The sequence below is a fragment of the Argopecten irradians genome, unplaced genomic scaffold (assembly GCF_041381155.1).
Source record: "Argopecten irradians isolate NY unplaced genomic scaffold, Ai_NY scaffold_0880, whole genome shotgun sequence".
Lineage (NCBI taxonomy): Eukaryota > Metazoa > Mollusca > Bivalvia > Pectinida > Pectinidae > Argopecten > Argopecten irradians.
Genome location: NW_027188347.1, coordinates 1 through 25196, shown reverse-complemented (window position 1 = coordinate 25196; position 25196 = coordinate 1). Strand labels below are relative to the sequence as shown.

Here is a 25196-nt window from a genome sequence, read left to right as displayed (position 1 = left end):
GATCCAATCGGACACGACAATTAAGTTTCAGGTGACCCACCTGTCCACATCTCCAGCATGTCCTTTCCTCTCGTCGCTGAGTAGGTGGCTGGTCTGTCCTCTTACTCTTCCCCGTTTCCCTTCCATCCTTTTTGTCTTGCCAGGCTCTCACCTTGGACACTTCAGTGCTGAGCTGATTGATCATTGCCTTTAACTCTTGCATCTCAGATGAAGCATGTTCCGGGGTGTCTGCAGATGTACTGGCCATCTTGGATACAGCTTTCTTGGAGGTAGCCTCCGGTTCCATTTCTTCCTTCTCTACTTTACGTACCGCTGCCCTCAGCTCATCAAAATCATGAATGCTGTCGTACTTGTGAGCTGTAAGTAGTCTTAGTGGCTTCCTGAGACCCTTCCAAAATATCCTCCTTAAAAGCATACTTGCCTTTGATGGTAAGATGTACTGGAATATAAGCAAATGTACACAATTTCCACCTAACACCTGCAACGAAGATGAAATAAAGGAAGACAACTCAGCACATATATATCAAGTGATAGAATAACACGCATATACCTGTACTACCTAACCTGCAAAAGAACACAAAGTACAAACACAGAACACTGAACATGTAACACCACAACACCCGTTTTCTCACACATACAATACATGTAATGTACACAGGACTGTGTCTCTGTTGTAGTCAGGTGTTGTCAGAAAAAAAAACCTATAAATCCTATCCAAAAGACGTTCCCAAAAAACAAGTACCACTATAATTTATAGCAAAGGACAAAAAACTAAGAGAAATAACAAAAAAAATAATTTAGCGAAGGAAGTATCACTTACTGTCTGCCAACAAACCCGAAGTCTAATTGACAACAAAAAAAGTTCAAATTGGTCAAGTGTAATCAAAATGAAATTAGAAAAAAAAGGTATTTCATCAAAGTTTACATGATATATAAATGACTAGTAGCAAAAAATCAAATTGACCAAAGAATTATCAAATAAGCATGTAAATCAATATTAAAGAATAAATTTCCTACCTAAATGTTCAATCACAGCTGGTTAACTTTATAATAAATGTTCTTTTCACAAATCAGGCACTTCTGGATTCTCCAACTGAATCACTTGTAATTATAAGGTATATGCATAAGGATACATGTGAACGGAAAGTTCAGGGGTCAAGGTCACATCAGCAATCATGGTTAATCAACAGAGTAATTCTTTACAAAGTTCCATGGTCACCTCACTGTGGTGGTCTATCATTACAGTAATAATGTAAAGTTCAGTCTTGATCAACATCACCTACCGTATGCTGTATCACAAATCGAGTGGACATCATCCGGCATCGGGTTCACCTCCATATAGAATTCAAGGTATACTCCAAATGAAATATATGTATGTCCAACACACTAACTATATATCCAAACACAGGACTATATAGGCACTGCACAATTCACATCAACTTTGCCATCAGGAATATATGGTAACTTGAAAACTCCAACTGAATTCCTCTCATGTTCCATGCAGGTCCCTACATGGGCGCCAATTTGTAACCGGGTTGCGAACTGGATCTTAGCAATTAAAACTCAGGGACAACCGGGTCGGGTTCACTGGTATTTATTCACCATAAATATTGTACTGCCTGCATGTGGGTTCAGTTGGTCCATATACAACAATGGATGTACGTACATGTATCTGCTTATTGATATAGATATAGATAGATAGACATGTAGATAGAACCCTGAAACATATAAATAAAAGTACATTAGGATCGCTACCATAACTAACATACAATACTCAACGTGTACACTAGACAAGTTATCCCTATCGAAATATCACAGTTATATAGATACAAATACATAAGTAAAACTTTATAATTTCCTATCAGTAAAGGTAGTAACCATTACCTTACAACCATGCATTAGCATGATAGATAAAAAGAAATATTTACCCTATACATTATAAATATACATAAAGAGTACAATATACACAAGGGGAGGTAATCCGCTTGTCAGGTAACAAGGGGAAGTAACCCACTTGTTACGAACAAGGGGAAATAATCCACTTGCACACTTAACACCATTAAAACTAGTACAATATGGAAAATAGATATTATTCCAATATACACATAAATATACCAATTACAGTGGGTTACATATTATAGCAAATTCAATAATATCTTACTTTATCAGATTAATATACAAAGCATTTCTAACTATAATGTGTATGTTGCTTACCTCAACTATGGGTAAAGGGTTGCTTATGCTTATAATGTATACAGCACAATAGCAGACATCTACATGATTCCACTGAAAGATTTATAAATAAATCAATCAGTAACAAGTATAAAACCATACACAATTACTTTTAAAACACATACACAAATTACACAGTTACTAAATTCATACTGGATTTAGAGATATAACAAATTTAAGTTACAATCTATTTCGAATTCCACTCTATACAAAATGTATACACTTACTCAATAATTAATTGAATAAATCTACATTTCTTAATTACCATACTTTAGATACCAAAATAATATGTAAAAAGATAATATAAAAAGTATTAGACTTACATTTGGGTTTGTAGCTAATTGGCGCGTATCATGATATATATCTCCAAAAAGGGGAGATGTTGCTCCTTCCCCAGATCTCAAGCTACTGTCTAATTTTTGGACAAAGACTTTCCCTCCAAAAATATATTAACCAATAAAACAACAGGTCAGATAGGTCAGGTCAAGGTCAAACACTGGACTTTACTCTACATGCACACAGGACATGGACAGTACATTTAATAGTGGACATTCACAAAGACAAGTCACATGACTATACATACTTCATACATACACAGGTAAAATCTATTTATAGCTCACCAGGCAGAGTGAGTGAGCTCACTCTACATATATACATTACTTGTATATCACAGAGCACTTACCACACTCTGTGATACATAATTCAGTGAGACATCAACATTACATTGACCTGAAAGAAATTACTTTAAAACAAATGAAATTAAAACAATATACAACCCATGTATCAATATACAATACAATCAAATTAATAAAATACCAATTAACTAATTAGTGGTGGAATAGTCCACTTGGCCACAGTAGCTAAATCTATTATGTCACGCACATTACTGATATTATCAGCGATATCGCGACCCATAATGCAACAGCTTTGAAAAGGCGAAACAATAGACGGTAAAACCTTTTTCAATCGGTCAGACATTATTCGAGCTAAAATTTTATAGTCGACATTTAAAAGACTTATAGGTCTCCAATTTTTAAGATTAGACTTATCACCTCTTTTTTTTTAAAATAGACTAATTACCCAAAGCTTCATGGACCTTGACAGTTCCCCCCTTTCTTGAATGTCCCCTATAACTCGCAAAAATAATTCTTTGAAGTCGGGCAAAAACTTACGATAAAACTCCACGGTTAACCCATCCTGGCCAGGACTTTTATTACTAGACATACCCTTTAAAGCTAACTCAACGTCATCACCTGATACGGCAGCTGCTAAACACTTATTATCTTTGCAGGAGACTTTTTTGTCGATATTACATAAAAAATCATCGGTTTCATCAGCTTCAACAGAGACACAAGAATACAGTTCATTGTAAAATTTATAAATCTCGTCTAATAAGTTACTGGTTTGGTGCAACAATTCACCATTAACATTTTGAAGTAGCTTAATAGAATTGAAATTTTGTCTATATTTTTCCAACTGCAGAAAGTAGGACGTACTGCGATCACTCTCTATAGCCCACTTAGCCTTTGACCGTAAAATTGACCCTTTACATTTTTCTTCCTCTAGGGCCTCTATTTCAGACTTTACCTCGTGCATTTGTTGTACCAATACAGGGTTATGGGAGCCGGCTAACTTGGCAGAAAGGTCACTAATTTTGTTTTGTATCATAATAAACCTTTCGTTCAAAAACTTTTTTCGATCTCTACCATACAACTGTGATACTTTTTTAATACGATACTTTAAATTATCCCACCATACCAAGATATCCTGCTCCAATAATTCTTCCTGCTCTGCAGTAGATATAATATTTTTAATTTTCAGTACATAGTCTTCTTGCGACAAAAAAGAGTTATTGAGTACCCACATACCTGGGTCCTTTTTTACATTTTCAATATCCAAGAACAAGGTGACAAATCCATGGTCACTAAAAGATGTGTCCGTGTAAAAAATATTTTGTACACAGCTCGTTAATGCTTTAGATACAAGAAAAAAGTCTATACGACTTTGGGATAACTTGCCATTCCTGATCTGTTTTCTAGAATATGTTGGACTTTCTTTGTTTCGTTTTCTCCACAGATCAACCACTTTATACGTATTAATTATTTCAAGCAGACTTTTAACACCTAAATCATTCAAATGTTGTGTAGCACCGGACCGGTCTATTTTTGCTAGAGTAGTGTTAAAGTCGCCTGCAATCATAACGTTATCATAACTTCCATCATGAATATAATTATTTATGAAATTAAAAAAATCAACTTTATCAGCTAAAACATTAGGAGCATAAACGTTAAATAAATTCAATGTATTGTTATCCATTTCTAATTGCAAATGTAAAAATCGTCCCTGACTTCCAAAATTTGAAACAGCCTGTGCACGTGTCGTCATCGCACCGGCATTCAAATTTCCCACATACCTCGCACAGAGCACGTGAATGACTGTCCCTAGAACTCTCCATGTCCTCGTCAACGTTGACAGGCGACATGTCACACATGCAATCAGCACGGACTATGCCACACCGAGTACAGGGTGGGGTCGTGCAATTTCTCGCAAAGTGACCCTGTCCTTTACATTTGAAGCATTTAAACTCCGGACAATCCCTAAACACATGATCCACAGAATGACACATAGTGCACATTCTCTTTTGATCGTTATGTACAACTCGGTAATATGCATTCTCAATTCTCACAGTATATGGAAGTGATGGCAAGCCGGGGGGTAGTTTGACCTTCACGATGCGCGTGCCGTCCGCTATGTCGGTACCCGGATAGCATCTACGTTTGATCGGAGAATGCACAGTCACTCCTTACTGCAACAATTTGTTTTTTTATTTCATCATCCGAAATATAAGCAGGAATATGCAGAAAGGATACTACTAAATACGATTTTACCACTTCTGTGACCTCACACGTACGCCCCTTCACTTCAACACCATTTAATAAAAATTGTCCGCTAGCCATTCCATTCATTGTCACTTCATACGAGTCCCCACCCTTAGGCACACATGCATATTATGAACCAACATCACATATTTCCTCAATTGCTCGAATAAGTTCCATAGGAAGGACTGATTTATTGTCCCGTACATTCACCAAGTACGTGCAGTCCTTCTTGTAAAATTTCGTGCGGCCATTTTGGCCGCCTCCGGCCGAGTCCATCATAAAATGGCTCAAAAAGCTAGAGCACCAGCCACAGAATTACATTTACACAGTTTTATACGAAGCACAAATGTATATGTTAATACAATGCAACAATTTGGATTATATACCCAAACGTAAGGGTTGACTTACGATTGAACTTTGTCATCAACGAAATCGCCGTCCATTCACATCCTAAACCGGAAGTCTAAAACGCCTTAACCACTCGGCCATCGCGACTTTACGACTGCCTATTGTTGGTGAGATTTGCGTAAATGATCATTATGTTTTAAACGTATATCAAGTGTGTTTAATGTGACTACTAATGAAAAAAAAAACATATGAGTATCACGGATTCATGACAGCATTCAGTATTTCTGATGGTTAAAAATAACGCCCTCTCCTTTGTGGTACATGTAGCTACGTCTTATGATTAACACAGAGCCAAATGACTTTCCACATGAGACAATGTGAAAGTGTTCCACTGTCCATGCTGAATAAATATTAAAGTCTTGTCCACAAAGGACAATTTTGAAAGAGGCCATATCTTATATCTTAGCATTCGAATAATGTATACAAATTTCTAAAAAGATTTTCCATTCCGTTTGATCAAACATTTATCATAGTTGTCACCATGATTCTAGCGCTCCACAATTCAAAACACTAAACTAAGTATTCATTTTGTTATCATATCCTCATCTTGCTCTCTCCCGTTCTTTAAATGGCAGCTGCCATCTGATTCTGCAGCACCGAACGGTAGCAAATCGTGTCACCATAATATTCAATCAGGGGACATCGACAAATCTTTCATGTTTCTATCGAATCTTTTGCCCAAAGGGGTTCCCAAGATTCTGTGTTTGAATTGGTTATGCAGTTCATATTGTAGTCTAAACCTTACTCTCTGCATCAGTTGGATTGAGCAATAACTTTCCAGAACTTTTCATAACATTTTACTTGTATGCTCTTGCCTAAATTGTAAATAACTTCTACTTAAAGACATCAATCAAAGAAATTGAAGCCACCAAGAATAACTATCTTGAACAGCGTAAACCTATTTTACAATTTCGAAATTAAAGTATGAATTGTTTTCGAATGACGAAACATTCGCTATATCTGACAACATAGTTCAATATAAAAGGAAACAACGTTTTCGTGCTGTTATAACATAAAATGTATGTTATGAACCCGGGTGGATTTAATATTTATCCAAAAAAGGACGTCGCGAGTAGGGTTCGAACCTACGCGGGAAGATCCCATTGGATTTCGAGTCCAACGCCTTAACCACTCGGCCATCGCGACTATGTGACAACTGATTGTTGGTCAGATTACACTCCAAATGAATTCATAGGAAATCGATTTTTATTATACCAATTGAAATGTAGTCAAAGATACCACAGGGTGTCTCTAATTTTCATTTGACCTTTGATAACGGATGGAGAACAATCGTTTATTGTAATGTTACATGGTGATTGTTTGCTAAATCTAGTCTCAAAAAGTGTCTCTACCCTTTTCAGAGACCGCAGAACCAAATGATTTCCCATAGACGACAATGTTAATGTTTGCCACTATCCTGGTCAAAAGAAGTTTTCAAGCCTGGTTATCTGTCACTAATTTGGAAGAATGGTTTCTCGCATACCTGTGAATAAAAAGAAATTAAGATCTACCATCTTGCTAAATTTTATGTGGGCGGTATCATTTTATGTTGAATTTCGCACCAAAAATTGACCAAAAAGTCATTAATTCCAATATTGGTTACCTCCCCCTGTCAGAAACAGACTTGACAGAAGTTTAAAATTTCCTTTCATATTTTACATTTTCATGTATTGCCCAACCCACACATTAAACATTTGAAACTGAAGCGTCCTGAATACCCAATCAGCAGGCTCAGAAACATTCGCCCCTCTTTGAAATCCTGTGTCCACAAGGGAATTTCCTGGAATCAGTTTTTGATTTGATTATGCAGTCGCTGTAAGTTAAATGTTCTCAGTAATCTTTCTGAATGGCGAAAAGAAATTTTCAACGTTTAGGAGCAATAGATAGGATTCATGTCGTAATTTGTAATAACGAAACATTGATGATAAGTACCAAAATAAAAATCTAATACAGTAAATGCTGCTGTTATAATTGATCCAATGATAATTTGATATTTCTCTAAAAATGACGTCGCGAGCAGGGTTCGAACCTACGCGGGAAGATCCCATTGGATTTCAAGTCCAACGCCTTAACCACTCGGCCATCGCGACTTTACGACTGCCTATTGTTGGTGAGATTTCACCTCGGTTGAATTTATTCGAAATTGATTTATTCCAGAGTTGTGGTTAACTATCAAAGTTTAGAAACGTGTAAGTTTAAAAAAATGCATTGGCAAATTTCTCACCTAATTTACAAATATCGAAAAAAGGGTTAATTTGTATGAGTTATCTACTTGCGTAAATGATCAATTTGTTTTAAACGTATATCAAGAGTGTTCGATGTGACTACTAATGAAAAAAAAACAAACATATCAGTATCACGGATTCATGACAGCATTCAGCATTTCTGATGGTTAAAAATAACGCCCTCTCCTTTGTGGTACATGTAGCTACGTCTTATGATTAACACAGAGCCAAATGACTTTCCACATGAGACAATGTGAAAGTGTTCCACTGTCCATGCTGAATAAATATTAAAGTCTTGTCCACAAAGGACAATTTTGAAAGAGGTCATATCTTATATCTTAGCATTCGAATAATGTATACAAATTTCTAAAAAGATTTTCCATTCCGTTTGATCAAACATTTATCATAGTTGTCACCATGATTCTAGCGCTCCACAATTCAAAACACTAAACTAAGTATTCATTTTGTTATCATATCCTCATCTTGCTCTCTCCCGTTCTTTAAATGGCAGCTGCCATCTGATTCTGCAGCACCGAACGGTAGCAAATCGTGTCACCATAATATTCAATCAGGGGACATCGACAAATCTTTCATGTTTCTATCGAATCTTTTGCCCAAAGGGGTTCCCAAGATTCTGTGTTTGAATTGGTTATGCAGTTCATATTGTAGTCTAAACCTTACTCAGCATCAGTTGGATTGAGCAATAACTTTCCAGAACTTTTCATAACATTTTACTTGTATGCTCTTGCCTAAATTGTAAATAACTTCTACTTAAAGACATCAATCAAAGAAATTGAAGCCACCAAGAATAACTATCTTGAACAGCGTAAACCTATTTTACAATTTCGAAATTAAAGTATGAATTGTTTTCGAATGACGAAACATTCGCTATATCTGACAACATAGTTCAATATAAAAGGAAACAACGTTTTCGTGCTGTTATAACATAAAATGTATGTTATGAACCCGGGTGGATTTAATATTTATCCAAAAAAGGACGTCGCGAGTAGGGTTCGAACCTACGCGGGAAGATCCCATTGGATTTCGAGTCCAACGCCTTAACCACTCGGCCATCGCGACTATGTGACAACTGATTGTTGGTCAGATTTCACTCCAAATGAATTCATAGGAAATCGATTTTTATTATACCAATTGAAATGGTAGTCAAAGATACCACAGGGTGTCTCTAATTTTCATTTGACCTTTGATAACGGATGGAGAACAATCGTTTATTGTAATGTTACATGGTGATTGTTTGCTAAATCTAGTCTCAAAAAAGTGTCTCTACCCTTTTCAGAGACCGCAGAACCAAATGATTTCCCATAGACGACAATGTTAATGTTTGCCACTATCCTGGTCAAAAGAAGTTTTCAAGTCTGGTTGTCTGTCACTAATTTGGAAGAATGGTTTCTCGCATACCTGTGAATAAAAAGAAATTAAGATCTAGCATCTTGCTAAATTTTAATTGGGCGGTATTATTTTATGTTGAATTTCGCACCAAAAATTGACCAAAAAGTCATTAATTCCAATATTGGTTACCTCCCCCTGTCAGAAACAGACTTGACAGAAGTTTAAAATTTCTTTTCATATTTTACATTTTCATGTATTGCCCAACCCACACATTAAACATTTGAAACTGAAGCGTCCTGAATACCCAATCAGCAGGCTCAGAAACATTCGCCCCTCTTTGAAATCCTGTGTCCACAAGGGAATTTCCTGGAATCAGTTTTTGATTTGATTATGCAGTCGCTATAAGTTAAATGTTCTCAGTAATCTTTCTGAATGGCGAAAAGAAATTTTCAACGTTTAGGAGCAATAGATAGGATTCATGTCGTAATTTGTAATAACGAAACATTGATGATAAGTACCAAAATAAAAAATTTAATACAGTAAATGTTGCTGTTATAATTGATCCAATGATAATTTGATATTTCTCTAAAAATGACGTCGCGAGCAGGGTTCGAACCTACGCGGGAAGATCCCATTGGATTTCAAGTCCAACGCCTTAACCACTCGGCCATCGCGACTTTACGACTGCCTATTGTTGGTGAGATTTCACCTCGGTTGAATTCATTCGAAATTGATTTATTCCAGAGTTGTGGTTAACTATTAAAGTTTAAAAACGTGTTAGTTTAAAAAAATGCCTTGGCAAATTTCTCACCTAATTTACAAATATCGAAAAAAGGGTTGATTTGTATGAGTTATCTACTTGCGTAAATGATCATTATGTTTTAAACGTATATCAAGTGTGTTCGATGTGACTACAAATGAAAAAAACAACATATCAGTATCACGGATTCATGACAGCATTCAGCATTTCTGATGGTTAAAAATAACGCCCTCTCCTTTGTGGTACATGTAGCTACGTCTTATGATTAACACAGAGCCAAATGACTTTCCACATGAGACAATGTGAAAGTGTTCCACTGTCCATGCTGAATAAATATTAAAGTCTTGTCCACAAAGGACAATTTTGAAAGAGGTCATATCTTATATCTTAGCATTCGAATAATGTATATACAAATTTCTAAAAAGATTTTCCATTCCGTTTGATCAAACATTTATCATAGTTGTCACCATGATTCTAGCGCTCCACAATTCAAAACACTAAACTAAGTATTCATTTTGTTATCATATCCTCATCTTGCTCTCTCCCGTTCTTTAAATGGCAGCTGCCATCTGATTCTGCAGCACCGAACGGTAGCAAATCGTGTCACCATAATATTCAATCAGGGGACATCGACAAATCTTTCATGTTCCTATCGAATCTTTTGCTCAAAGGGGTTCCCAAGATTCTGTGTTTGCATTGGTTATGCAGTTCATATTGTAGTCTAAACCTTACTCAGCATCAGTTGGATTGAGCAATAACTTTCCAGAACTTTTCATAACATTTTACTTGTATGCTCTTGCCTAAATTGTAAATAACTTCTACTTAAAGACACCAATCAAAGAAATTGAAGCCACCAAGAATAACTATCTTGAACAGCGTAAACCTATTTTACAATTTCGAAATTAAAGTATGAATTGTTTTCGAATGACGAAACATTCGCTATATCTGACAACATAGTTCAATATAAAAGGAAACAACGTTTTCGTGCTGTTATAACATAAAATGTATGTTATGAACCCGGGTGGATTTAATATTTATCCAAAAAAGGACGTCGCGAGTAGGGTTCGAACCTACGCGGGAAGATCCCATTGGATTTCGAGTCCAACGCCTTAACCACTCGGCCATCGCGACTATGTGACAACTGATTGTTGGTCAGATTTCACTCCAAATGAATTCATAGGAAATCGATTTTTATTATACCAATTGAAATGGTAGTCAAAGATACCACAGGGTGTCTCTAATTTTCATTTGACCTTTGATAACGGATGGAGAACAATCGTTTATTGTAATGTTACATGGTGATTGTTTGCTAAATCTAGTCTCAAAAAAGTGTCTCTACCCTTTTCAGAGACCGCAGAACCAAATGATTTCCCATAGACGACAATGTTAATGTTTGCCACTATCCTGGTCAAAAGAAGTTTTCAAGTCTGGTTGTCTGTCACTAATTTGGAAGAATGGTTTCTCGCATACCTGTGAATAAAAAGAAATTAAGATCTAGCATCTTGCTAAATTTTAATTGGGCGGTATTATTTTATGTTGAATTTCGCACCAAAAATTGACCAAAAAGTCATTAATTCCAATATTGGTTACCTCCCCCTGTCAGAAACAGACTTGACAGAAGTTTAAAATTTCTTTTCATATTTTACATTTTCATGTATTGCCCAACCCACACATTAAACATTTGAAACTGAAGCGTCCTGAATACCCAATCAGCAGGCTCAGAAACATTCGCCCCTCTTTGAAATCCTGTGTCCACAAGGGAATTTCCTGGAATCAGTTTTTGATTTGATTATGCAGTCGCTGTAAGTTAAATGTTCTCAGTAATCTTTCTGAATGGCGAAAAGAAATTTTCAACGATTAGGAGCAATAGATAGGATTCATGTCGTAATTTGTAATAACGAAACATTGATGATAAGTACCAAAATAAAAATCTAATACAGTAAATGCTGCTGTTATAATTGATACAAAGATATTTTGATATTTCTCTAAAAATGACGTCGCGAGCAGGGTTCGAACCTACGCGGGAAGATCCCATTGGATTTCAAGTCCAACGCCTTAACCACTCGGCCATCGCGACTTTACGACTGCCTATTGTTGGTGAGATTTCACCTCGGTTGAATTTATTCGAAATCGATTTATTCCAGAGTTGTGGTTAACTATTAAAGTTTAAAATCGTGTTAGTTTAAAAAAATGCCTTGGCAAATATCTCCCCTAATTTACAAATATCGAAAAAAGGTTAATTTGTATGAGTTATCTACTTGCGTAAATGATCTTTATGTTTTAAACGTATATCATGTGTGTTCGATGTGACTACTAATGAAAAAAAAAAAACATATCAGTATCACGGATTCATGACAGCATTCAGCATTTCTGATGGTTAAAAATGACGCCCTCTCCTTTGTGGTACATGTAGCTACGTCTTATGATTAACACAGAGCCAAATGACTTTCCACATGAGACAATGTGAAAGTGTTCCACTGTCCATGCTGAATAAATATTAAAGTCTTGTCCACAAAGGACAATTTTGAAAGAGGTCATATCTTATATCTTAGCATTCGAATAATGTATAAACGGAATGGAAATTTCTAAAAAGATTTTCCATTCCGTTTGATCAAACATTTATCATAGTTGCCACCATGATTCTAGCGCTCCACAATTCAAAACACTAAACTAAGTATTCATTTTGTTATCATATCCTCATCTTGCTCTCTCCCGTTCTTTAAATGGCAGCTGCCATCTGATTCTGCAGCACCGAACGGTGGCAAATCGTGTCACCATAATATTCAATCAGGGGACATCGACAAATCTTTCATGTTCCTATCGAATCTTTTGCCCAAAGGGGTTCCCAAGATTCTGTGTTTGAATTGGTTATGCAGTTCATATTGTAGTCTAAACCTTACTCAGCATCAGTTGGATTGAGCAATAGCTTTCCAGAACTTTTCATAACATTTTACTTGTATGCTCTTGCCTAAATAGTAAATAACTTCTACTTAAAGACACCAATCAAAGAAATTGAAGCCACCAAGAATAACTATCTTGAACAGCGTAAACCTATTTTACAATTTCGAAATTAAAGTATGAATTGTTTTCGAATGACGAAACATTCGCTATATCTGACAACATAGTTCAATATAAAAGCAAACAACGTTTTCGTGCTGTTATAACATAAAATGTATGTTATGAACCCGGGTGGATTTAATATTTATCCAAAAAAGGACGTCGCGAGTAGGGTTCGAACCTACGCGGGAAGATCCCATTGGATTTCGAGTCCAACGCCTTAACCACTCGGCCATCGCGACTATGTGACAACTGATTGTTGGTCAGATTTCACTCCAAATGAATTCATAGGAAATCGATTTTTATTATACCAATTGAAATGGTAGTCAAAGATACCACAGGTTGTCTCAAATTTTCATTTGACCTTTGATAACGGATGGAGAACAATCGTTTATTGTAATGTTACATGGTGATTGTTTGCTAAATCTAGTCTCAAAAAAGTGTCTCTACCCTTTTCAGAGACCGCAGAACCAAATGATTTCCCATAGACGACAATGTTAATGTTTGCCACTATCCTGGTCAAAAGAAGTTTTCAAGTCTGGTTGTCTGTCACTAATTTGGAAGAATGGTTTCTCGCATACCTGTGAATAAAAAGAAATTAAGATCTAGCATCTTGCTAAATTTTAATTGGGCGGTATTATTTTATGTTGAATTTCGCACCAAAAATTGACCAAAAAGTCATTAATTCCAATATTGGTTACCTCCCCCTGTCAGAAACAGAGTTGACAGAAGTTTAAAATTTCTTTTCATTTTTTACATTTTCATGTATTGCCCAACCCACACATTAAACATTTGAAACTGAAGCGTCCTGAATACCCAATCAGCAGGCTCAGAAACATTCACCCCTCTATGAAATCCTGTGCCCACAAGGGAATTTCCTGGAATCAGTTTTTGATTTGATTATGCAGTCGCTATAAGTTAAATGTTCTCAGTAATCTTTCTGAATGGCGAAAAGAAATTTTCAACGATTAGGAGCAATAGATAGGATTCATGTCGTAATTTGTAATAAGGAAACATTGATGATAAGTACCAAAATAAAAATTTAATACAGTAAATGCTGCTGTTATAATTGATACAAAGATATTTTGATATTTCTCTAAAAATGACGTCGCGAGCAGGGTTCGAACCTACGCGGGAAGATCCCATTGGATTTCAAGTCCAACGCCTTAACCACTCGGCCATCGCGACTTTACGACTGCCTATTGTTGGTGAGATTTCACCTCGGTTGAATTTATTCGAAATCGATTTATTCCAGAGTTGTGGTTAACTATTAAAGTTTAAAATCGTGTTAGTTTAAAAAAATGCCTTGGCAAATTTCTCACCTAATTTACAAATATCGAAAAAAGGGTTAATTTGTATGAGTTATCTACTTGCGTAAATGATCATTATGTTTTAAACGTATATCAAGTGTGTTCGATGTGACTACTAATGGAAAAAACAACATATCAGTATCACGGATTCATGACAGCATTCAGCATTTCTGATGGTTAAAAATAACGCCCTCTCCTTTGTGGTACATGTAGCTACGTCTTATGATTAACACAGAGCCAAATGACTTTCCACATGAGACAATGTGAAAGTGTTCCACTGTCCATGCTGAATAAATATTTAAGTCTTGTCCACAAAGGACAATTTTGAAAGAGGTCATATCTTATATCTTAGCATTCGAATAATGTATACAAATTTCTAAAAAGAAATACCATTCCGTTTGATCAAACATTTATCATAGTTGTCACCATGATTCTAGCGCTCCACAATTCAAAACACTAAACTAAGTATTCATTTTGTTATCATATCCTCATCTTGCTCTCTCCCGTTCTTTAAATGGCAGCTGCCATCTGATTCTGCAGCACCGAACGGTAGCAAATCGTGTCACCATAATATTCAATCAGGGGACATCGACAAATCTTTCATGTTCCTATCGAATCTTTTGCTCAAAGGGGTTCCCAAGATTCTGTGTTTGAATTGGTTATGCGGTCCATATTGTAGTCTAAACCTTACTCAGCATCAGTTGGATTGAGCAATAACTTTCCAGAACTTTTCATAACATTTTACTTGTATGCTCTTGCCTAAATTGTAAATAACTTCTACTTAAAGACATCAATCAAAGAAATTGAAGCCACCAAGAATAACTATCTTGAACAGCGTAAACCTATTTTACAATTTCGAAATTAAAGTATGAATTGTTTTCGAATGACGAAACATTCGCTATATCTGACAACATAGTTCAATATAAAAGCAAACAACGTTTTCGTGCTGTTATAACATAAAATGTATGTTATGAACCCGGGTGGATTTAATATTTATCCAAAAAAGGACGTCGCGAGTAGGGTTCGAACCTACGCGGGAAGATCCCATTGGATTTCGAGTCCAACCCTAATAACGCCTTAACCACTCGGCCATCGCGACTATGTGACAACTGATTGTTGGTCAGATTTCACTCCAAATGAATTCATAGGAAATCGATTTTTATTATACCAATTGAAATGGTAGTCAAAGATACCACAGGGTGTCTCAAATTTTCATTTGACCTTTGATAACGGATGGAGAACAATCGTTTATTGTAATGTTACATGGTGATTGTTTGCTAAATCTAGTCTCAAAAAAGTGTCTCTACCCCTTTCAGAGACCGCAGAACCAAATGATTTCCCATAGACGACAATGTTAATGTTTGCCACTATCCTGGTCAAAAGAAGTTTTCAAGTCTGGTTATCTGTCACTAATTTGGAAGAATGGTTTCTCGCATACCTGTGAATAAAAAGAAATTAAGATCTACCATCTTGCTAAATTTTTATGTGGGCGGTATCATTTTATGTTGAATTTCGCACCAAAAATTGACCAAAAAGTCATTAATTCCAATATTGGTTACCTCCCCCTGTCAGAAACAGACTTGACAGAAGTTTAAAATTTCTTTTCATATTTTACATTTTCATGTATTGCCCAACCCACACATTAAACATTTGAAACTGAAGCGTCCTGAATACCCAATCAGCAGGCTCAGAAACATTCGCCCCTCTTTGAAATCCTGTGTCCACAAGGGAATTTCCTGGAATCAGTTTTTGATTTGATTATGCAGTCGCTATAAGTTAAATGTTCTCAGTAATCTTTCTGAATGGCGAAAAGAAATTTTCAACGTTTAGGAGCAATAGATAGGATTCATGTCGTAATTTGTAATAACGAAACATTGATGATAAGTACCAAAATAAAAATTTAATACAGTAAATGTTGCTGTTATAATTGATCCAATGATAATTTGATATTTCTCTAAAAATGACGTCGCGAGCAGGGTTCGAACCTACGCGGGAAGATCCCATTGGATTTCAAGTCCAACGCCTTAACCACTCGGCCATCGCGACTTTACGACTACCTATTGTTGGTGAGATTTCACCTCGGTTGAATTTATTCGAAATCAATTTATTCCAGAGTTGTGGTTAACTATTAAAGTTTAAAATCGTGTTAGTTTAAACAAATGCCTTGGCAAATATCTCACCTAATTTACAAATATCGAAAAAAGGTTAATTTGTATGAGTTGTCTACTTGCGTAAATGATCATTATGTTTTAAACGTATATCAAGTGTGTTCGATGTGACTACTAATGAAAAAAACAACATATCAGTATCACGGATTCATGACAGCATTCAGCATTTCTGATGGTTAAAAATGAAGCCCTCTCCTTTGTGGTACATGTAGCTACGTCTTATGATTAACACAGAGCCAAATGACTTTCCACATGAGACAATGTGAAAGTGTTCCACTGTCCATGCTGAATAAATATTTAAGTCTTGTCCACAAAGGACAATTTTGAAAGAGGTCATATCTTATATCTTAGCATTCGAATAATGTATACAAATTTCTAAAAAGAAATACCATTCCGTTTGATCAAACATTTATCATAGTTGTCACCATGATTCTAGCGCTCCACAATTCAAAACACTAAACTAATTATTCATTTTGTTATTACATCATCATCTTGCTCTCTCCCGTTCTTTAAATGGCAGCTGCCATCTGATTCTGCAGCACCGAACGGTGGAAAATCGTGTCACCATAATATTCAATCAGGGGACATCGACAAATCTTTCATGTTCCTATCGAATCTTTTGCGCAAAGGGGTTCCCAAGATTCTGTGTTTGAATTGGTTATGCGGTTCATATTGTAGTCTAAACCTTACTCAGCATCAGTTGGATTGAGCAATAGCTTTCCAGAACTTTTCATAACATTTTACTTGTATGCTCTTGCCTAAATAGTGAATAACTTCTACTTAAAGACACCAATCAAAGAATTTGAAGCCACCAAGAACAACTATTTTGAATAGCGAAAACCTATTTTATAATTTCGAAATTAAAGTATGAATTGTTTTCGAATGACGAAACATTCGCTATATCTGACAACATAGTTCAATATAAAAGCAAACAACGTTTTCGTGCTGTTATAACATAAAATGTATGTTATGAACCCGGGTGGATTTAATATTTATCCAAAAAAAGGACGTCGCGAGTAGGGTTCGAACCTACGCGGGAAGATCCCATTGGATTTCGAGTCCAACGCCTTAACCACTCGGCCATCGCGACTATGTGACAACTGATTGTTGGTCAGATTTCACTCCAAATGAATTCATAGGAAATCGATTTTTATTATACCAATTGAAATGGTAGTCAAAGATACCACAGGGTGTCTCTAATTTTCATTTGACCTTTGATAACGGATGGAGAACAATCGTTTATTGTAATGTTACATGGTGATTGTTTGCTAAAATCTAGTCTCAAAAAAGTGTCTCTACCCCTTTTCAGAGACCGCAGAACCAAATGATTTCCCATAGACGACAATGTTAATGTTTGCCACTATCCTGGTCAAAAGAAGTTTTCAAGTCTGGTTGTCTGTCACTAATTTGGAAGAATGGTTTCTCGCATACCTGTGAATAAAAAGAAATTAAGATCTACATCTTGCTAAATTTTATGTGGGCGGTATCATTTTATGTTGAATTTCGCACCAAAAATTGACCAAAAAGTCATTAATTCCAATATTGGTTACCTCCCCCTGTCAGAAACAGACTTGACAGAAGTTTAAAATTTCTTTTCATATTTTACATTTTCATGTATTGCCCAACCCACACATTAAACATTTGAAACTGAAGCGTCCTGAATACCCAATCAGCAGGCTCAGAAACATTCGCCCCTCTTTGAAATCCTGTGTCCACAAGGGAATTTCCTGGAATCAGTTTTTGATTTGATTATGCAGTCGCTATAAGTTAAATGTTCTCAGTAATCTTTCTGAATGGCGAAAAGAAATTTTCAACGTTTAGGAGCAATAGATAGGATTCATGTCGTAATTTGTAATAACGAAACATTGATGATAAGTACCAAAATAAAAATTTAATACAGTAAATGTTGCTGTTATAATTGATCCAATGATAATTTGATATTTCTCTAAAAATGACGTCGCGAGCAGGGTTCGAACCTACGCGGGAAGATCCCATTGGATTTCAAGTCCAACGCCTTAACCACTCGGCCATCGCGACTTTACGACTACCTATTGTTGGTGAGATTTCACCTCGGTTGAATTCATTCGAAATTGATTTATTCCAGAGTTGTGGTTAACTATTAAAGTTTAAAAACGTGTTAGTTTAAAAAAATGCCTTGGCAAATATCTCCCCTAATTTACAAATATCGAAAAAAGGGTTAATTTGTATGAGTTATCTACTTGCGTAAATGATCATTATGTTTTAAACGTATATCAAGTGTGTTCGATGTGACTACTAATGAAAAAAACAACATATCAGTATCACGGATTCATGACAGCATTCAGCATTTCTGATGGTTAAAAATGAACGCCCTCTCCTTTGTGGTACATGTAGCTACGTCTTATGATTACCACAGAGCCAAATGACTTTCCACATGAGACAATGTGAAAGTGTTTCACTGTCCATGCTGAATAAATATCAAAGTCTTGTCCACATCGGACAATTTTGATAGAGGTCATATCTTATATCTTATCATTCGAATAATGTATACAAACTTTTAAAAAGAAATACCATCATTCCGTTTGATCAAACATTTATCATAGTTGTCACCATGATTCTAGCGCTCTACAATTCAAAACACTAAACTAAGTATTCATTTTGTTATCATATCCTCATCTTGCTCTCTCCCGTTCTTTAAATGGCAGCTGCCATCTGATTCTGCAGCACCGAACGGTAGCAAATCGTGTCACCATAATATTCAATCAGGGGACATCGACAAATCTTTCATGTTCCTATCGAATCTTTTGCTCAAAGGGGTTCCCAAGATTCTGTGTTTGCATTGGTTATGCAGTTCATATTGTAGTCTAAACCTTACTCAGCATCAGTTGGATTGAGCAATAACTTTCCAGAACTTTTCATAACATTTTACTTGTATGCTCTTGCCTAAATTGTAAATAACTTCTACTTAAAGACATCAATCAAAGAAATTGAAGCCACCAAGAATAACTATCTTGAACAGCGTAAACCTATTTTACAATTTCGAAATTAAAGTATGAATTGTTTTCGAATGACGAAACATTCGCTATATCTGACAACATAGTTCAATATAAAAGGAAACAACGTTTTCGTGCTGTTATAACATAAAATGTATGTTATGAACCCGGGTGGATTTAATATTTATCCAAAAAAGGACGTCGCGAGTAGGGTTCGAACCTACGCGGGAAGATCCCATTGGATTTCGAGTCCAACGCCTTAACCACTCGGCCATCGCGACTATGTGACAACTGATTGTTGGTCAGATTTCACTCCAAATGAATTCATAGGAAATCGATTTTTATTATACCAATTGAAATGGTAGTCAAAGATACCACAGGGTGTCTCTAATTTTCATTTGACCTTTGATAACGGATGGAGAACAATCGTTTATTGTAATGTTACATGGTGATTGTTTGCTAAATCTAGTCTCAAAAAAGTGTCTCTACCCTTTTCAGAGACCGCAGAACCAAATGATTTCCCATAGACGACAATGTTAATGTTTGCCACTATCCTGGTCAAAAGAAGTTTTCAAGTCTGGTTGTCTGTCACTAATTTGGAAGAATGGTTTCTCGCATACCTGTGAATAAAAAGAAATTAAGATCTAGCATCTTGCTAAATTTTAATTGGGGCGGTATTATTTTATGTTGAATTTCGCACCAAAAATTGACCAAAAAGTCATTAATTCCAATATTGGTTACCTCCCCTGTCAGAAACAGACTTGACAGAAGTTTAAAATTTCTTTTCATATTTTACATTTTCATGTATTGCCCAACCCACACATTAAACATTTGAAACTGAAGCGTCCTGAATACCCAATCAGCAGGCTCAGAAACATTCGCCCCTCTTTGAAATCCTGTGTCCACAAGGGAATTTCCTGGAATCAGTTTTTGATTTGATTATGCAGTCGCTATAAGTTAAATGTTCTCAGTAATCTTTCTGAATGGCGAAAAGAAATTTTCAACGTTTAGGAGCAATAGATAGGATTCATGTCGTAATTTGTAATAACGAAACATTGATGATAAGTACCAAAATAAAAATTTAATACAGTAAATGTTGCTGTTATAATTGATCCAATGATAATTTGATATTTCTCTAAAAATGACGTCGCGAGCAGGGTTCGAACCTACGCGGGAAGATCCCATTGGATTTCAAGTCCAACGCCTTAACCACTCGGCCATCGCGACTTTACGACTGCCTATTGTTGGTGAGATTTCACCTCGGTTGAATTCATTCGAAATTGATTTATTCCAGAGTTTGTGGTTAACTATTAAAGTTTAAAAACGTGTTTAGTTTAAAAAAATGCCTTGGCAAATTTCTCACCTAATTTACAAATATCGAAAAAAAGGGTTGAATTTGTATGAGTTATCTACTTGCGTAAATGATCATTATGTTTTAAAACGTATATCAAGTGTGTTCGATGTGACTACAAATGAAAAAAAACAACATATCAGTATCACGGATTCATGACAGCATTCAGCATTTCTGATGGTTAAAAATAACGCCCCTCTCCTTTGTGGTACATGTAGCTACGTCTTATGATTAACACAGAGCCAAATGACTTTCCACATGAGACAATGTGAAAGTGTTCCACTGTCCATGCTGAATAAATATTTAAAGTCTTGTCCACAAAGGACAATTTTGAAAGAGGTCATATCTTATATCTTAGCATTCGAATAATGTATACAAACTTCTAAAAAGATTTTCCATTCCGTTTGATCAAACATTTATCATAGTTGTCACCATGATTCTAGCGCTCCACAATTCAAAACACTAAACTAAGTATTCAATTTTGTTATCATATCCTCATCTTGCCTCTCTCCCGTTCTTTAATTGGCAGCTGCCATCTGATTCTGCAGCACCGAACGGTAGCAAAATCGTGTCACCATAATATTCAATCAGGGGACATCGACAAATCTTTCATGTTCCTATCGAATCTTTTGCTCAAAGGGGTTCCCAAGATTCTGTGTTTGCATTGGTTATGCAGTTCATATTGTAGTCTAAACCTTACTCAGCATCAGTTGGATTGAGCAATAACTTTCCAGAACTTTTTCATAAACATTTTACTTGTATTGCTCTTGCCTAAATTGTAAATAACTTCTACTTAAAAGACATCAATCAAAGAAATTGAAGCCAGCCAAGAATAACTATCTTTCGATACCCAGCGTAATACTATTTTACAATTTCGTATAATTTATTTATGTATGGATTGTTTTCGAATGACGGCGAAGAACATTCGCTATATCTGACAACATTGTTCTATATAAAAGGATACTCAATCGTTTTCGTGATGTTTATAACATAAATTGTATGTTCATGAAACGGGTGGATTTATTATTTATCCAATTAAGGGACGTCGGCGAGGATAGAGGTTCGAGATTACATACGCGGGATAGATCCCAGGGAGTTTTTGCGAGTCTATACGCCTTAACACACTTCAGGCCATCGCGACTATGTGACAAATTCTGGTTTGATTGGTCGAGAATTTCACTCAAATGGAATTCATGGAAATCGATTTTTATCTTTTACCAATTGAAATGGTAGTCAAAGATACCACAGGGTGTCTCTAATTTTCATTTGACCTTTGATAACGGATGGAGAACAATCGTTTATTGTAATGTTACATGGTGATTGTTTGCTAAATCTAGTCTCAAAAAAGTGTCTCTACCCTTTTCAGAGACCGCAGAACCAAATGATTTCTCATAGACGACAATGTTAATGTTTGCCACTATCCAGGTCAAATGAAGTTTTCAAGTCTGGTCATCTGTCACTAATTTGGAAGAATGGTTTCTCGCATACCTGTGAATAAAAAGAAATTAAGATCTACCATCTTGCTAAATTTTTATGTGGGCGGTATCATTTTATGTTGAATTTCGCACCAAAAATTGACCAAAAAGTCATTAATTCCAATATTGGTTACCTCCCCCTGTCAGAAACAGACTTGACAGAAGTTTAAAATTTCTTTTCATATTTTACATTTTCATGTATTGCCCAACCCACACATTAAACATTTGAAACTGAAGCGTCCTGAATACCCAATCAGCAGGCTCAGAAACATTCGCCCCTCTTTGAGAATCCTGTGGTGTCCACAAAGGGAATTTCCTGAGAATCAGTTTTTGATATTTGATTATGCAGTCGCTATAAGTTAAATGTTCTCAGTAATCTTTCTGAATGGCGAAAAAGAAATTTTTCAACGTTTAGGAGCAGATAGATAGGATTCATGTCGTAATTTGTAATAACGAACATTGATGAATAATGTACCAAAAATAAAAATTTTGTGAATACAGTAAAAATGTTGCTGTTATAATTATCGATCCAATGATACTATTTGATTATATTCTCTAAAAATTGACGTTGATCGCGAGCAGGGTTCGAACCTACGCGGGAAGATCTCCCATTGGATTTCAAGATCAACGCCCTTAACCACTTGGGCAATCCGCGACTTTTCGGATCTGCTGCCTATTGTTGATGAAGTTTTCAACCTCAGGTTATTTGATTCTCATTCGAAAATTGATTTTATTACCAGAGTTGTGGTTAAAGTACTGTTAGTAGGTATTAAAAAACCGTGTTAAGTTTTAAAAGAAAGGGCCCTTGGCAATATTTTCTCCTAAGTCTCTATTTACAAATTTCGAAAAAAAGAGGGTTGATTATGATATGGATGTTTTATCTACTTCGCGGGGTGTATAATGATCATTATGTTTTTTAGAAGCCGTATAACATGTGATTGTTTCGATGTGACAACATGTCCTGAAAAAAACATCATATCAGTATCAACGAGGATTCATGGGACAATTTGCTTTCAACCGATTTCTGAATGAGTTTAAATGAATATTACGCCCGGTCTCCTTTGTGTACTAGTGTATGCTACTTCTTATCGAATCTCATACACAAGAGCACCAAATGACGGTTCCGACATGAGACCAATGTGTAAAGTGTTTTCCACAGATCCAATGTTCTTTCTGAATACAACATTTAAAGGTCTTGTACCACAAAAGGACAAATTTTGAAAAGAGGTCATATCTAATATCTTACAATTCGAATAATGTATAAACAAACTTCTAAAAAAGATTTTTCCATTCCGTTTTGATCAATGAACTACAAACACATTTATATCTATATGTCAGAACCCGTACCATGATCACATAAATGCGCTCCAATACGCTTAATTGCGAAAAACACTAAACTACGAATTCCTATATTTTTTAGTTATACCTCATGTCTATAGCTCTCCAATTGTTCCCTCACACTGCTCTCTCCATTTCTCTCTACTATTCTATTCTTACATTGCTCCACTCTCCCGTTCTTTAAATGGCAGCTGCCATCTGATTCTGCAGCACCGAACGGTAGCAAATCGTGTCACCATAATATTCAATCAGGGGACATCGACAAATCTTTCATGTTCCTATCGAATCTTTTGCTCAAAGGGGTTCCCAAGATTCTGTGTTTGCATTGGTTATGCAGTTCATATTGTAGTCTAAACCTTACTCAGCATCAGTTGGATTGAGCAATAACTTTCCAGAACTTTTCATAACATTTTACTTGTATGCTCTTGCCTAAATTGTAAATAACTTCTACTTAAAGACATCAATCAAAGAAATTGAAGCCACCAAGAATAACTATCTTGAACAGCGTAAACCTATTTTACAATTTCGAAATTAAAGTATGAATTGTTTTCGAATGACGAAACATTCGCTATATCTGACAACATAGTTCAATATAAAAGGAAACAACGTTTTCGTGCTGTTATAACATAAAATGTATGTTATGAACCCGGGTGGATTTAATATTTATCCAAAAAAGGACGTCGCGAGTAGGGTTCGAACCTACGCGGGAAGATCCCATTGGATTTCGAGTCCAACGCCTTAACCACTCGGCCATCGCGACTATGTGACAACTGATTGTTGGTCAGATTTCACTCCAAATGAATTCATAGGAAATCGATTTTTATTATACCAATTGAAATGGTAGTCAAAGATACCACAGGGTGTCTCTAATTTTCATTTGACCTTTGATAACGGATGGAGAACAATCGTTTATTGTAATGTTACATGGTGATTGTTTGCTAAATCTAGTCTCAAAAAAGTGTCTCTACCCTTTTCAGAGACCGCAGAACCAAATGATTTCCCATAGACGACAATGTTAATGTTTGCCACTATCCTGGTCAAAAGAAGTTTTCAAGTCTGGTTGTCTGTCACTAATTTGGAAGAATGGTTTCTCGCATACCTGTGAATAAAAAGAAATTAAGATCTACCATCTTGCTAAATTTTTATGTGGGCGGTATCATTTTATGTTGAATTTCGCACCAAAAATTGACCAAAAAGTCATTAATTCCAATATTGGTTACCTCCCCCTGTCAGAAACAGACTTGACAGAAGTTTAAAATTTCTTTTCATATTTTACATTTTCATGTATTGCCCAACCCACACATTAAACATTTGAAACTGAAGCGTCCTGAATACCCAATCAGCAGGCTCAGAAACATTCACCCCTCTATGAAATCCTGTGCCCACAAGGGAATTTCCTGGAATCAGTTTTTGATTTGATTATGCAGTCGCTATAAGTTAAATGTTCTCAGTAATCTTTCTGAATGGCGAAAAGAAATTTTCAACGATTAGGAGCAATAGATAGGATTCATGTCGTAATTTGTAATAACGAAACATTGATGATAAGTACCAAAATAAAAATTTAATACAGTAAATGCTGCTGTTATGATTGATCCAATGATAATTTGATATTTCTCTAAAAATTGACGTCGCGAGCAGGGTTCGAACCTACGCGGGAAGATCCCATTGGAT

At 35.8% G+C, this 25196-nt stretch overlaps 1 long non-coding RNA gene and 15 other non-coding genes across 16 annotated transcripts; all 16 read right to left on the bottom strand.

Moving 5' to 3' along the window:
* Window positions 1-1578: 1578 nt before the first annotated feature.
* On the bottom strand, window positions 1579-3081 carry LOC138313732 (uncharacterized). Its single transcript, XR_011207252.1, has 2 exons — window positions 2215-3081; window positions 1579-1718 (listed from the first exon to the last, which is right to left on the bottom strand). It is a non-coding gene; the product is annotated as an uncharacterized lncRNA (long non-coding RNA).
* Window positions 3082-6583: 3502 nt separating this feature from the next.
* On the bottom strand, window positions 6584-6665 carry Trnas-cga (transfer RNA serine (anticodon CGA)). Its single transcript has one exon. It is a non-coding gene; the product is annotated as a tRNA-Ser (tRNA).
* Window positions 6666-7527: 862 nt separating this feature from the next.
* Window positions 7528-7609, bottom strand: Trnas-uga (transfer RNA serine (anticodon UGA)). The gene has a single exon. It is a non-coding gene; the product is annotated as a tRNA-Ser (tRNA).
* Window positions 7610-8742: 1133 nt separating this feature from the next.
* Window positions 8743-8824, bottom strand: Trnas-cga (transfer RNA serine (anticodon CGA)). The gene has a single exon. It is a non-coding gene; the product is annotated as a tRNA-Ser (tRNA).
* An 865-nt stretch (window positions 8825-9689) lies between these two features.
* On the bottom strand, window positions 9690-9771 carry Trnas-uga (transfer RNA serine (anticodon UGA)). Its single transcript has one exon. It is a non-coding gene; the product is annotated as a tRNA-Ser (tRNA).
* Window positions 9772-10903: 1132 nt separating this feature from the next.
* Window positions 10904-10985, bottom strand: Trnas-cga (transfer RNA serine (anticodon CGA)). The gene has a single exon. It is a non-coding gene; the product is annotated as a tRNA-Ser (tRNA).
* Window positions 10986-11849: 864 nt separating this feature from the next.
* Trnas-uga (transfer RNA serine (anticodon UGA)) lies at window positions 11850-11931 on the bottom strand. Its single transcript has one exon. It is a non-coding gene; the product is annotated as a tRNA-Ser (tRNA).
* A 1140-nt stretch (window positions 11932-13071) lies between these two features.
* Window positions 13072-13153, bottom strand: Trnas-cga (transfer RNA serine (anticodon CGA)). Its single transcript has one exon. It is a non-coding gene; the product is annotated as a tRNA-Ser (tRNA).
* Window positions 13154-14017: 864 nt separating this feature from the next.
* Trnas-uga (transfer RNA serine (anticodon UGA)) lies at window positions 14018-14099 on the bottom strand. Its single transcript has one exon. It is a non-coding gene; the product is annotated as a tRNA-Ser (tRNA).
* Window positions 14100-15229: 1130 nt separating this feature from the next.
* Window positions 15230-15320, bottom strand: Trnas-cga (transfer RNA serine (anticodon CGA)). The gene has a single exon. It is a non-coding gene; the product is annotated as a tRNA-Ser (tRNA).
* Window positions 15321-16185: 865 nt separating this feature from the next.
* Window positions 16186-16267, bottom strand: Trnas-uga (transfer RNA serine (anticodon UGA)). Its single transcript has one exon. It is a non-coding gene; the product is annotated as a tRNA-Ser (tRNA).
* Window positions 16268-17397: 1130 nt separating this feature from the next.
* On the bottom strand, window positions 17398-17479 carry Trnas-cga (transfer RNA serine (anticodon CGA)). The gene has a single exon. It is a non-coding gene; the product is annotated as a tRNA-Ser (tRNA).
* Window positions 17480-18344: 865 nt separating this feature from the next.
* Trnas-uga (transfer RNA serine (anticodon UGA)) lies at window positions 18345-18426 on the bottom strand. The gene has a single exon. It is a non-coding gene; the product is annotated as a tRNA-Ser (tRNA).
* A 1134-nt stretch (window positions 18427-19560) lies between these two features.
* Trnas-cga (transfer RNA serine (anticodon CGA)) lies at window positions 19561-19642 on the bottom strand. The gene has a single exon. It is a non-coding gene; the product is annotated as a tRNA-Ser (tRNA).
* Window positions 19643-20506: 864 nt separating this feature from the next.
* Trnas-uga (transfer RNA serine (anticodon UGA)) lies at window positions 20507-20588 on the bottom strand. Its single transcript has one exon. It is a non-coding gene; the product is annotated as a tRNA-Ser (tRNA).
* Window positions 20589-24203: 3615 nt separating this feature from the next.
* Window positions 24204-24285, bottom strand: Trnas-cga (transfer RNA serine (anticodon CGA)). The gene has a single exon. It is a non-coding gene; the product is annotated as a tRNA-Ser (tRNA).
* Between the last annotated feature and the right edge of the window lie 911 nt (window positions 24286-25196).